Raw genomic sequence first — 13,192 nt, forward strand, 5'->3', positions numbered from 1 at the left:
ACTTAATTGAAATTTTCATATGTACCAACGAAAGTATGTTTTACAGTGTCAAGAAGTCAAACCACTTCTTACCAAGATACTTCTATGGCAACTTTTGTTGCTGCAAATCTTCTTCTGACATCTTGCCAAAAATAACATAATGAAAAAAAATCAACTTGATGACATAAATTCACATCATATGAATCATCATCATGTCTCTTACATCTTGTGTACAAATGATCGACTAAATCACAAGCCAACAAAAACATACCTTTTCAAACAACTGACTCTCCAAGTCAAGCATGTAAAAAAAGAACTTGACGATTCTTTTTCAAAGTAGAAAGAATTCCACCTCTTGTGAAACACTTCATCATTATCTCCCTTTTTCAATCTTGGAGACAAAATCAATTTTTCCAAGTCAATATGACATTGCATGCATGTTTAAACAAAGTAATTGACCATCAAGTCAATTACACATACATGTTCAAATACAATGAAATCATGAACATTCCTTTGTTCATACATACCATTTTCATGCATGTATTCCATTCTTCAACTTTCTCTCTAGCACAATCATAAGTGCAAGATCCTCAATCATATGTAAATGTACTTACAAAGATGAAATGAATATAATTTTGCTGCAATAAAGTGAGTCTCATACTCAACTTTTCCATTCACCTTTTTGGTAAAACCCTGCAACTTGCATTCCATTGGAAAAGAAATGTATCAAATCAAAAGACATGCAACTTTAATTGGATAAGAACTCTAACCATTTCTTACCAATCCACATCAAAGGTTCTTCCTTTAACTACACATCGACATCAACATGTGAATCATATCGAAACACATCAATTATAGAAACTTCCTTTCCATTCTTACCATTCTCTTTTTCCACCTTCTTCAAATTTCATGGAAGCATTGTTGGATTCAAAATCCAACACTTTTCAACAATATGTCCTTGCTTATGGCAATAATTTCAACACATGTTCATCCTCTTTACAACATAATTTTCCTTGTCCAATGGACCTTTGGCTTCTTGCCTCCTTTTCTTCAAAAGTTTCTTGTATGTGGCCATTTTCTTCCAACATCTAGAAACACTATGGTTAACCAAACCACAAAAGGAACATGCAATTTTTTTCCAATGCTTATGTGGAAATTTACCATGCTTAACATAATCAAAAGAAATGTGATTGAAATCAGATTTATACCTTTCTCTTTCACCTTTGTTGCCTTCATGAGAAGGTGAATCGAATGAAGAAGTGGCTCCCTTCGAAACACCATCAATCTCTTCAATGATTTTAGAGCTTTCACAACTCCCTTGTTTGAGTGCATGCTTATGAACACCTTCTTCTTGCAAAGTATGTTTCAAACAATTGAATTACCCATGAATACAATCTTTACAAACTTGAGGTAGAGAACCTAAATGAAACTCCTTCTAGGCACTGTTTCAATTGCCTTCATGGCTGCTTTTGAACTTTCTCCATAAGATTGTCCATAGCCAAGACCCAAATACCTAGGCCCTTCCTCAACCATTATTGGCTCAAAAATGCCTTGTGCATGTTTGCCCAATATTTTTCCTTCATAGCCCATTTTTGACATCAACTTGGACCCTATTCCTCTTGTATGTTTTTCAAAAGAACCAACATAAACACTCTTAGAGGAAATTGAAGATAAACTAGGATTATTTAACTCTTCTTCAAACTGATGCTTGACTAAGGCTTCTTTGGAAACAAGGGGTTGTGTCTCCAACTCATGCATCCTTTCTAGGTTCATATTTCTAATATGAAGTTTGCTTTCCATTTTCTGCAATTGGTCAAAAAGCAACTGCTTCTCTTCCTTCATGGAATTCAACTACTCTTGAAGTTTGGCGCTCTTCCCTTCATCTTCATACATTTGTTTCACCATATCCATCATGATGAACCAGTCCCGCTTCATGTCTTCATCAAAGAATCTTGTGAAGGAGGAGAATTTTTAAAACTCACTTGTAGAAGTTGTCATTATAGAAATGAACAAAAGAACATCAACAAAATTCAGAAAGCTTTCAAAGAATTATTGACAAAATTTCTGAACTAAATGGCTTTAGAGTCAAACTCTTATTCAAGTAGCCTTTTGCAAACAAATCCTCTTATGCTTCAAGGGTTGCCTTGAGGTCCTTTGGGTAAGGAGAATGCCTTCAGCCCTTCTTCCTTCATAAACTCAAGCAATGTTCAACCAGTTTACAAACAGTCAAACAGTCAAATCCTTTGTACCATTTAAACACCTTTCAAGTCAAACAAGCAACCTATTGCTCTGTCAATCAAGCATCAATGATACCACCTGATCTGAAATGGGGGTTTTATAACTTGTTATGCTTACAAAAACCTCTCACTTAGTTAAACAAATAAATGATCTAGCTTATATATGACATTTGCGGAATTAAATACTTGAAACAGGTGTATGTTTTCTTTTAACTGTTTAAGTGCTTTAAGTCCATTTGTTTTTGCTGATATTAAACACATATAACAGCCATATAATGCAGCAAATAAACATCAACACATAACAACAAATTTAATCTAGGAGTTCACCTGAATATCGTGGGCTATGTCTCCTTGAGCTTTTGTCATCTTGACTTGGCTCTTTGGGATTATGGCAAAGTTTCTTTTACAAGTTCCACACTTAACTCCAAAGGTTACTAAACTAAACCAATGGGCTTAGAATACCATCTACATCCTTGTCATGGCTGTCATCACTCTGCAAACATATCTAAGCTCCCTTAGACTTGATTCCTTCAATTAGTGCTCTGAGCTACCCTGAGCTTCTTGATGGCACTAACTCCTTCAGAATTCTTTAACTATCACTGAAACCTCATCTACTGTCTCCAACACATATCAGACACTGAAAATAGACTGATCATTTGCTCAAAATGAGCACTACATCCCCAAACTAGGCCTTCCTCCACGTTTGGCACTAGGTTGCCTAGAACTTCCCTATAGCATCTCGACCTTTAGAAGTCCATAAATGCTTTTGCAAATCCCTGGAATGGATTTAGAAGGCTAATTATAGTCAGGAATGACTATTGGTTCGCTGAGAATGAGTACTAGTAGCTCCTACAACTTCCTCCAACTCCTCGTGGCCCTGAGCTCCAAAATCTCCCTGGATGAAAATCTATATGAAGATGACTTCCTCAGCTTCTCTGGACTATTCCATTGGATTCAGAAGGATCCAATTAGCCTAGATAGCTTTTTGTTTCACTCTCTCTGGTCGAAAACTACTCCTGGAGTGTATTTAGTCAATATCCCCTAGGGATACTCCACCAAATTTGGTGAACTGCACTTAACTCCAGATAAATTTAGCATAATCGCCTTTTTAGCCACTTCACCAAGCTGACCGTCAGAGGTGAGCCGTTACAATAACTATTTGGGCGTGCATATGAGGCGGTATAATCCCAACGGTTAGGGATAATCCTCACTGGAAGCATTTCAAATAGCGGAATCTCCACTGTCGATCTATCCCGCTCGATCCAACGAATATCATGTCATTCGCTCACCAACTAACCTGGATGATCTCCACTGTCGATGTGACCTGTCCAATTGAATGACTGTCGCACAATCTCGCACAGATTCTTGCACGACCGATATCAGGTCAAGAGCGTGCGAGAAAAGTAGTTTTCCCGTGCTACATGTCGACCGCTAAGGTTAATCGTGTGAAATCATAGAATACCATTTACAACTTTTTGTCCGCACGAGATACCGTTTCCCACTTTCCGAATACTACCCACGTGCTCAATACGGAACTTAAAGAAAGACGTTTAAGGAAAGGTTTAGCACTTACCCCAAAAGGGAATATTCTAGGGAATATTCCAAGGAATATTCTAGGGAATATTCCAAGGAATATTCTAGGGAATATTCCAAGGAATATTCCAAGGAATATACTTTTTAAAAATATTTTCAAAAACCAAATTAATCTTGGTCAAATGTCCAAAAATTGTAGTTTACTGGACTTTTCAAATTGCGATAACTCCTTCATACGGTGTCAGTTTTTCGAACTGTTCACGGCACCAGAATCAGGAAGACGAGATCTATCCGGTCGCTCAGGTTCAACACTCTTTTGAACACTTTGAAATTTGAGCTATCATTTAGGTCATGGATCAATATCTGATCACTCCTCCCCATTAGGAATCTTTTGGACCCCAAAAGACTGATATACTGATCTGTACAGTAGATGAGAGTACAACACCCTCTTCTTTTAGCATCCATACACTTTCCCTGCATGGCTAGTGTCTTTGAATCAAAACTCGAAGGTAGTCGACACTTCCCTTCGTGGATGTGCTTGTCCTCCTATTAAGAATTGTCTTCCTTGAACTCATTCAGAATTGCTGTAGAGAAGTTTATATAAGGTAGCTGAACATCGCTTCCTTGACCAGCGACCCAAGGTAGCTCAAACAAACATGAGATTACATCATAAATATATGCATACTTAACTGAAATTTGCATATGTACCAATGAAAGTATGTTTTACTGTGTCAAGAAGTCAAACCACTTGTTACCAAGCCACTTCTATGGAGACTTTTGCTATTGCAAATCTTCTTCTGACATCTTGCCAAAAACAACATAATGCAAAAAAAACAACTTGACGACATAAATTCACATCATGTGAATCATCATCATGTCTTTTACATCTTGTGTACAAATGATCGACTAAATCACAAGTCGAAAAAAATATACCTTTTCAAACAACTGAGTCTCCAAGTCAAGCATGTACAAAAAGAACTTGATGATTCTTTTTCAAAGTAGAAAGAATTCCACCTCTTGTGAAACAGTTCATCTTTATCTCCCTTTTTCAATCTTGGACACATAATCAACTTTTCCAAGTCTATATGACATTGCATGCATGCTTAAACAAAGAAATCGACCATCAAGTCAATTACACATACATGTTTAAATACAATGAAATCATCAACATTCCTTTGTTCATACATACCATTTTCATGCATGTATTCCATTCTTCAACTTTCTCTCTAGCACAATCATAAGTGCAAGATCCTAAATCATATGTAAATGTACTTACAAATTTGAAATGAATATAATTTTTCTGCAATAAAGCGAGTCTCATACTCAACTTTTCCATTCACCTTTTTGGTAAAACCCTGCAACTTGCATTCCATTGGCAAAGAAATGTATCAAATCAAAAGACATGCAACTTTAATTGGATAAGAACTCTAACCATTTCTTACCAATCCACATCAAAGGTTCTTCCTTTAACTGCACCTTGATATCAACATGTGAAACATCCTGAAACACATCAATTATAGAAACTTCCTTTCCATTCTTACCATTCTCTTTTTCCACCTTCTTCAAATTTTGTGGAAGCATTGTTGGATTCAAAATCCAACACTTTTCAGCAATATGTCCTTGCTTATGGCAATAATTGCAACACATGTTCATCCTCTTTACAGCATAATTTTCCTTGTCTAATGGACCTTTGGCTTCTTGCCTCCTTTTCTTCAAAAGTTTCCTGTATGTGGCCATTTTCTTCCAACATCTAGAAACACTATGGTTAACCAAACCACAAAAGGAACATGCAATTTTTTTCCAATGCTTATGTGGAAATTTACCATGCTTAACATAATCAAAAGAAATGTGATTGAAATCAGATTTATACCTTTCTCTTTCACCTTTGTTGCCTTCATGAGAAGGTGAATCGAATGAAGAAGTGGCTCCCTTCAGAACACCATCAATCTCTTCAATGATTTTAGAGCTTTCACAACTCCCTTGTTTGAGTGCATGCTTATGAACACCTTCTTCTTGCAAAGTATGTTTCAAACAATTGCATTCCCCATGAATACAATCTTTACAAACTTGAGGTAGAGAACCTAAAATGAAACTCCTTCTAGGAACTGTTTCAATTGCCTTCATGGCTGCTTTGGAACTTTCTCCATAAGATTGTCCATAGCCAAGACCCAAATACTTAGGCCTTTCCTCAACCGTTATTGGCTCAAAAATTCCTTGTGCATGTTTGCCCAATACTTTTCCTTCATAGCCCATTTTTGACATCAACTTGGACCCTATGCCTCTTGTATGTTTTTCAAAAGAACGAACATAAACATTCTTAGAGGAAATTGAAGACAAACTAGGATTGTTTACCTCTTCTTCAAACTGATGCTTGACTAAGGCTTCTTTGGAAACAAGGAGCTGTGTCTCCAACTCATGCATCCTTTGTAGGTTCATATTCATAATATGAATTTGGCTTTCCATTTCCTGCAATTTGTCAAAAAGCAACTACTTCTCTTCCTTCATGGAATTCAATTGCTCTCGAAGTTTGGTGCTCTTCCTTTCATCTTCATACACTTGTTTCACCATATCCATCATGATGAACAAGTCTCAATTCATGTCTTCATCAAATAATCTTGTTAAGGAGGAGGATTTTGAAAACTCACTTGTAGAAGTTGTCATTATAGAAATGAACAAAAGAACTTCAACAAAATTCACAAAGCTTTCAAAGAATTATTGACAAAATTTCTGAACTAAATGGCTGTAGAGTCGAACTCTTATTCAAGCAGCCTTTTGCAAACAAATCCTCTTGTGCTTCAAGGGTTGCCTTGAGGTCCTTTGGGTAAGGAGAATGCCTTCAGCCCTTCTTCCTTCATAAACTCAAGCAACAGTCAGTTTACAAATAGTCAAACAGTCAAATCCTTTGTACTGTTTAAACACCTTTCAAGTCAAACAAGCAACCTATTGCTATATCAATCAAGCAAATTGCTCTAATACCACCTGATCTGAAATGGGGGTTTGATAACTTGTTATGCTTAGAAGAACCTCCCACTCAGTTAAACAAATAAATGATCTAGCTTATCTATGACATTTGCAGAATTAAATACTTGAAACGGGTGTATGTTTTCTTTTAATTGTTTAAGTGCTTTAAGTCCATTTGTTTCTGCTAATATTAAACATAGATAAAAACCATGTAATGAATCAAATAACATCAGCACATAACAACAAATTTAATCTAAGAGTTCACCCAAATATTGTGGGCTACGTCTCCTTGAGTTTTTGTCATCTTGACTTGGCTCTTTGGGATTATGGCAAAGTTTATTTTACAAGTTCAACTCCAAAGGATACTGAAATAAACGAATGGGCTTAGAATACCATATATCCCTGTCATGGCTGTCATCACTCTGCAAACAGATCTAAGCTCACATAGACTTGATTCCTTCAATCAGTGCTCTAAGCTACCTTGAGATTCTTGATGGTACTAACTCCTTCAGAATTCTTTAACTGTCACTGAAACCTCATCTACTGTCTCCAACACATATCAGACACCAAGAATAGACTGATCATTTTCTCAAAATGAGCATTGCTTCCCCAATCTAGGCCTTCCTCCACGGTTGGCACTAGGCTGCCTGAAACTTCCATGTAGCATATCGGCCTTTATAAGTCTCTAAATTCTTCTACAAATCCCTGCAATGGATTCAAAAGGCTCATTACAGTTATGAATGACTATTGGTTCGCTGAGAACGAGTACTGGTAGCTCCTACAATTGCCTCCAACTCCTGGTGGCCCTGAGCTCCAAAATATCCCTGGATGAAAATATCTATGAAGATGACTTCCTCAGCTTCTCTAGACTATTCCATTGGCTTCAGAAGGCTCCAATTAGCCTAGATAACATTTTGTTTCACTCTCTCTGGTCGAAAACTACTCCTCGAGTGCATTTAGTCAATATCCCCTAGGGATTCTCCACCAAATTTGGTGAACAACACTTAACTCCAGTTAAATTTAGAATAACCGCCTTTTTAGCTGCTCCGCCAAGCTGACTGTCGAAGGTGAGCCGTTACAATAATTGTTTGGGAGCACATATGAGGCGGTATAATCCCTGCAGTTAGGGATAATCCTCACTGGAAGCATTTCAAATAGTGGAATCTCCACCGTCGATCTATCCCGCTCAATCCAACGGATATCGCGTCGTCCGTTCACCAACTAACCTAGATGGTCTCCACTGTTGATGTGACCCGTCCAATCGAATGTCTGTTGTGCAATCTCGCGTAGATTCTTGCACGACCGATATCAGGTCGAAAGCGCACGAGAAAAGTAGTTTTCGTGTGCTACGTGTCGACCACTAAGGTTAATCACGTGAAATATTAGAATACCATTTATAGCTTTCTATCCGTGTGAGATACCGTTTCCCACTTTCCGAATACTACCCACGTGCTCAATACGAAACTTAAAGAAAGACGTTTATTGAAAGGTTTAGCGCTTACCCCAAAAGGGAATATTCCTTGGAATATTTTTTTTTTTAATGTTTTCAAAAACCAAATTAATCTTGGTCAAATGTCCAAAAATTGCAGTTTACTAGACTTTTCAAATTGCGGTAACTCTTTCTTACGGTGTCAGTTTTTCGAACTGTTCACGGCGCCGGAATCAAGAAGACGAGATCTGTCCGGTCGCTAGGGTTCAACACTATTTAGAACACTTTGAAATGTGAGCTATTATTTAGGTCTTGGATCAATATCTGATCAAGTATAGACCATTGTATACATCAAACCAATAACTACACTAGCATGTGAAACATAAGACATGTCGTTTTCCTCTTCGTGTATCTTGGGATACTAATATACATATAAATTTACACCTACATGAATATGTACCTTTATTGATTTCCATTTGTGCATATAAACCTCTACAATATTTTCTTGAGATACTTCCTTTGCTTTAACTAGAGTTTCTTGTTTTCACAATATCATTTAATTTCCATACCAAAATGAAATTTGCAACACCCTGATCCTTCATGTCAAATTTTGTGGAAAACTTAATTTTCACATCCTAGATTATTTCCTTGTTGTTTCCACTTAGCAATGTAACAATCATAAATATATCATATACATAATAATTAATGAGTATAAACTAACAAGTTATGAAAGGACATGTCTACTATTGAAGACATGACTATTCATGAAGGGGCACCTTGACTAGTATATAAGCATGACCCTCGTTTGTAACCAATATAACATATCTATTGTACATTCAACATTATTATAAATATTACTTTTCATATAATGGATAATTATATATTTCGTATACTCTAAATATTCCGTTGAGTATAAAATTTGTTCATTACATTGATATCAGAGCTTCGTTCTCCGATCTTGGCCTTTGGCCATCAACTCTTTGTCAAATTCGGTGTTGTTGCAATTGAGGATTTTAGCCACATAAATTTTGTTTAGAGGTTTTTGATTCTACAATTAGTCCTTCGACCATTATTAAAAAAATATATCATATATATATATATATATATATATATATATATATATATATATGGAATTAAGAAAAAAAGTTGGTCGACCGTCTACGACCATGGTTGCTATCAACAACAACCGTCCACTACAGCTGTCAACCACAACTGTTCAACACCGCCATTCTCCATCACGACCTCCTTATCCTTTGCCGTTGGAAGCTGTAACTATACATTTCACAACATTTAAAAACAACAACCCACTTCCTCACTGCAAAACCCAATATATGATACCTTCGTGAGACATCATACATTGTTTAACTAGGTTTGCATGAGCCATTCTTGCGTATTGTTCCGTTATAAATTTGACCCATTCAAGCTAGGTACTTAAATCCATAAGGGAAATTCCATGGAGATAGTGTAGGGCTTGACATAGGAGAAGTTAAATCACTTTTATACTTTCTACAAATCTCGCATGGGAACTCTGGGAATTATTTTATGAACAACATAGTTTTCACAGGAAATACCAAGGAAAGTTTATGCTAACATTGGGTAAACGTCACAATTTTTAGCAAGAGTCGACATAGTTGGAAAAATACATCCTCTCACCCCTTATATCAATATTTCAATTATCACAAACAAAACACAACTATATAATCTATATAAATGGAAAGCCATTATATAAAGGTATATTCCAAATTAAAGTAAAAGTTATAGAGAGTGTATTTTATAAAAAATATATTACAAATAAAATGGATTATTTAAAAATAAAATAAGGTTAAAAAAAAGAATATGGAAGGGATATTAACTTTCTATAAATTTCAACATGAAAAGGGCAAAACCAATTCAAGATATACAAACTTTATTATATTTTGAAGAAGTAGGTCATTCACACGAAGAATATATAAGCTTCATAAACAAAGTATCATTTGACTAAATTATCAACAAAACAAAATGTTGTCAATCACTAATGAAAATGAATGAACTATAATTCAGAAACGAAGCAAGGGAAATTTTTAGAAACCTCATATAAATATGCTTTAATGCTATTTAGAATTAATAGGATTATGGTAGGAAAATATGTTATTATTTATATCTCTCCCATGAGATATTTTTTTATATATAAATCCTAAAATCACAAACCAATTGGTGATTCCTGATTCATATATAATCGAAAAATTAGACCTTTGGGATGAAAAACATTATGACATAACTAATTTACAATTAAACATTGGGGATTATACATTTATATCACAATTCTCTGTTCGATTTGTATGAAGTGATCAAGGTGACAATATTATGGGTTCTCCCTAGATGGAAACACTAGGGTCCTTCATCCTAAATACTAAGAAATAACATTTTCCTATAGGAAGAAAAAATAACACTACATCATGTTACATTGAAGTCAAATTCGGTAACACCAGAAGACATGCAAGATATGTCAAAACTAGTACTTCAAGAAAGTCAAAAGTCGGTGCAAAATATGAAAAAGAACGCTGAAAAATTATAGTTGACAAAAATGAAGAAATTTCTTGATTTAAGGACCATTGCAAAAAATTACTTACACAAATTAAGAAGCTTAAGTGTTGGGTGTGTGTTATTCTTTCCACGACTAGTCGCATGCATGGGGGGGCGATAGGCCCATTTTTTCGTTGCGTCGGGCACAATAGAGGGGTTTCAAGGGGGCGAGAACCCCCCTACACTTGTCCGGGGAAACACCTTGGGAAATTATTTTTGGACCCTATATTAGGTGGGGAGACCTACCTATGGTTTTGTGCATGGGTTTTGCACATGGTTTTGGGCATGATGGTTTTCTGCCCATGGTATTTTGTAGATCTGGTCAAGGGAACTATGCTTATGTTCTAATCCAGGGTTAATGTATTGGGTTTTATTAATGCTTCAACATGTATATATATGTATTTTAACATTGAAAGGGACATAATGAAAAATCAATTTGGTAGTCCCGGTTATGAGATCTAGGAGAAAATCTTCTTGTATTTGTTTTGTGTTTCTCGCCATTGTACATTTTTTGTTTTTTAAGAATTCGTTTGCAGGTAATTTTTGTATAGGGTGAAGACCTACACTGAGAAGGATAAGAAGTCGTCGGAAACCAAAGTATAAAAACATACTAAGAGGGAAGCATCAAAACATTTAGATATAAAAATGCAAGTTGAGAAAAAAGGAACAAAGATTGATCCAGCCAATATCACAACTCAAGAAGATGACAAACTAGTTGAAGTAAAAACTTATTCAAATGTTGTAGTTCAGATGACATAAATCTCAAGTGAAGATTGAAAAATTAAACAAGTAACTCCCTTACATGGAGGGAATCAAATATTTCAAGTAAATCAAGGAATCACCATATACATGATAAGGGGAAATCGTATCTCTAGAACTCCTTATTGACACCAAATCATAAAAAGAAAAAACATCTCAACTAGTTTGCAAATGTATATCACTCAGACTACAAAGAAGTGACTTATGTTCCAAATAATTTTAATGTCACCATAATCCAGTCTTATGATAACAATTCATCCCAAGTTTTTAGTAATCACAATATTCCAAATACGATTAATCTAGGATGGTTAGATCATTTCACAAACGACAATTCTGTAACACACTCGTAAGTTCTTCTCGTTTTGTATCATTGAAGATGACAGTTCTGAGACGAGAATACATTCAAGACAGAAAAATAGACCAAGCCTTCAACACCAATAAGATTTGAGGACAAAGCCTTTCTTAAGGGGAAGGAAATGTAAAAAACATGAATATATAATATAAATAATAATAAACGAGTATAAACTAATAAGTTATGAAAGGACACATCTACTAGTTAAGGCATGACTATTTGTGAAGGGGCACCTTGCCTAGTATATAAGTAGGGCCCTCATTTGTAACCAATATAACATATCATATCTCTTGTACATTCAAAATACTTATAAATTTTACTTGTCCAATAATGGATAATTATATATTTCAAATATTATGAATATTCCGTTGAGTACAAAATTTGCTTGTTAAAAGCAACATATCATCCAAATACTATGATATCCCATTGGGAAAATATCCTCTTGTAAATATTGTAAAAATCAATGTAATTAAAATATAAATTGGCTGGATACGGGACACGAATTTTATAGCTTGGGGAGGAGGTTGCTTGGGAATGGAAGTGTTGAAAAATGTGTAACTAGGTTCGGTCTTCATAAATATGAAATGTACTTTTGATTCTTGTATATTTGTAAAGTGAAAGAAAAAGTTATTATTGTTAATTTTGGAGCATGGGTTTCATCCTCAAGGTATTTTATTTTAAAGGTCAAGCACCCATTGAGTGCTTCTTGGGTTTTTCATAGGTCAAGAAGTCAAAAGAGTCATTGTCATAAGTTGAAAACCCCATCCGACACACTGTAACTTGTAAAGAATTTTTTTTTTGTAATTAAATGTTTCAAAATTCCCTTCAAGACCAAGTCATCCTAGAAGCTAAGAAGTCAGCTTATTTTGAGGAGCCACATCCACCTTAAGTATCCTATATAAAGGATAGAACTCAAACTCCTTGAGACACATTCACTTCACATCTCATTCAAGTGAAGGAGGAGTAGGCAAATGATAGCAAAGAAGGAAGAAGACGAAATAAGAAATTTCTGGGCTAATTCCATCTCACACGTGCGAAGAAGGAAATTTATGGTTTGCTACTTCAAGGTAAAAAATATCCATTTTCTGAAAGAGGATCAAAGGTTGTTGGAAGAAGGGCCTACTAGGTCACCTTATAGCCTTAGACAAGGAAGAAAAGCAAGCGAATTTGTTGGGATATATTGGAAGGCTAAATTGTGCTAACATGTGTGGATGCAGTAGCCGTTTCTGGAGGCCGAAAATTTCAGACCTGCAGTAGAGGCCAAAATTCTAAAGTTGGGGGTCAAAGTTGTTCTACTGGAAGAGATTTGACTGGATTTTACTTAGACAAAGGAAGCACATCATCAGGAGAGGACATAATTGGTCTTTTAAGGGTATTGGT

Source organism: Pinus tabuliformis, chromosome 3_2 (genome assembly GCF_031772625.1).
Source record: "Pinus tabuliformis cultivar Carrire ecotype Pingquan chromosome 3_2, CPIR1, whole genome shotgun sequence".
NCBI classification, from domain to species: domain Eukaryota; kingdom Viridiplantae; phylum Streptophyta; class Pinopsida; order Pinales; family Pinaceae; genus Pinus; species Pinus tabuliformis.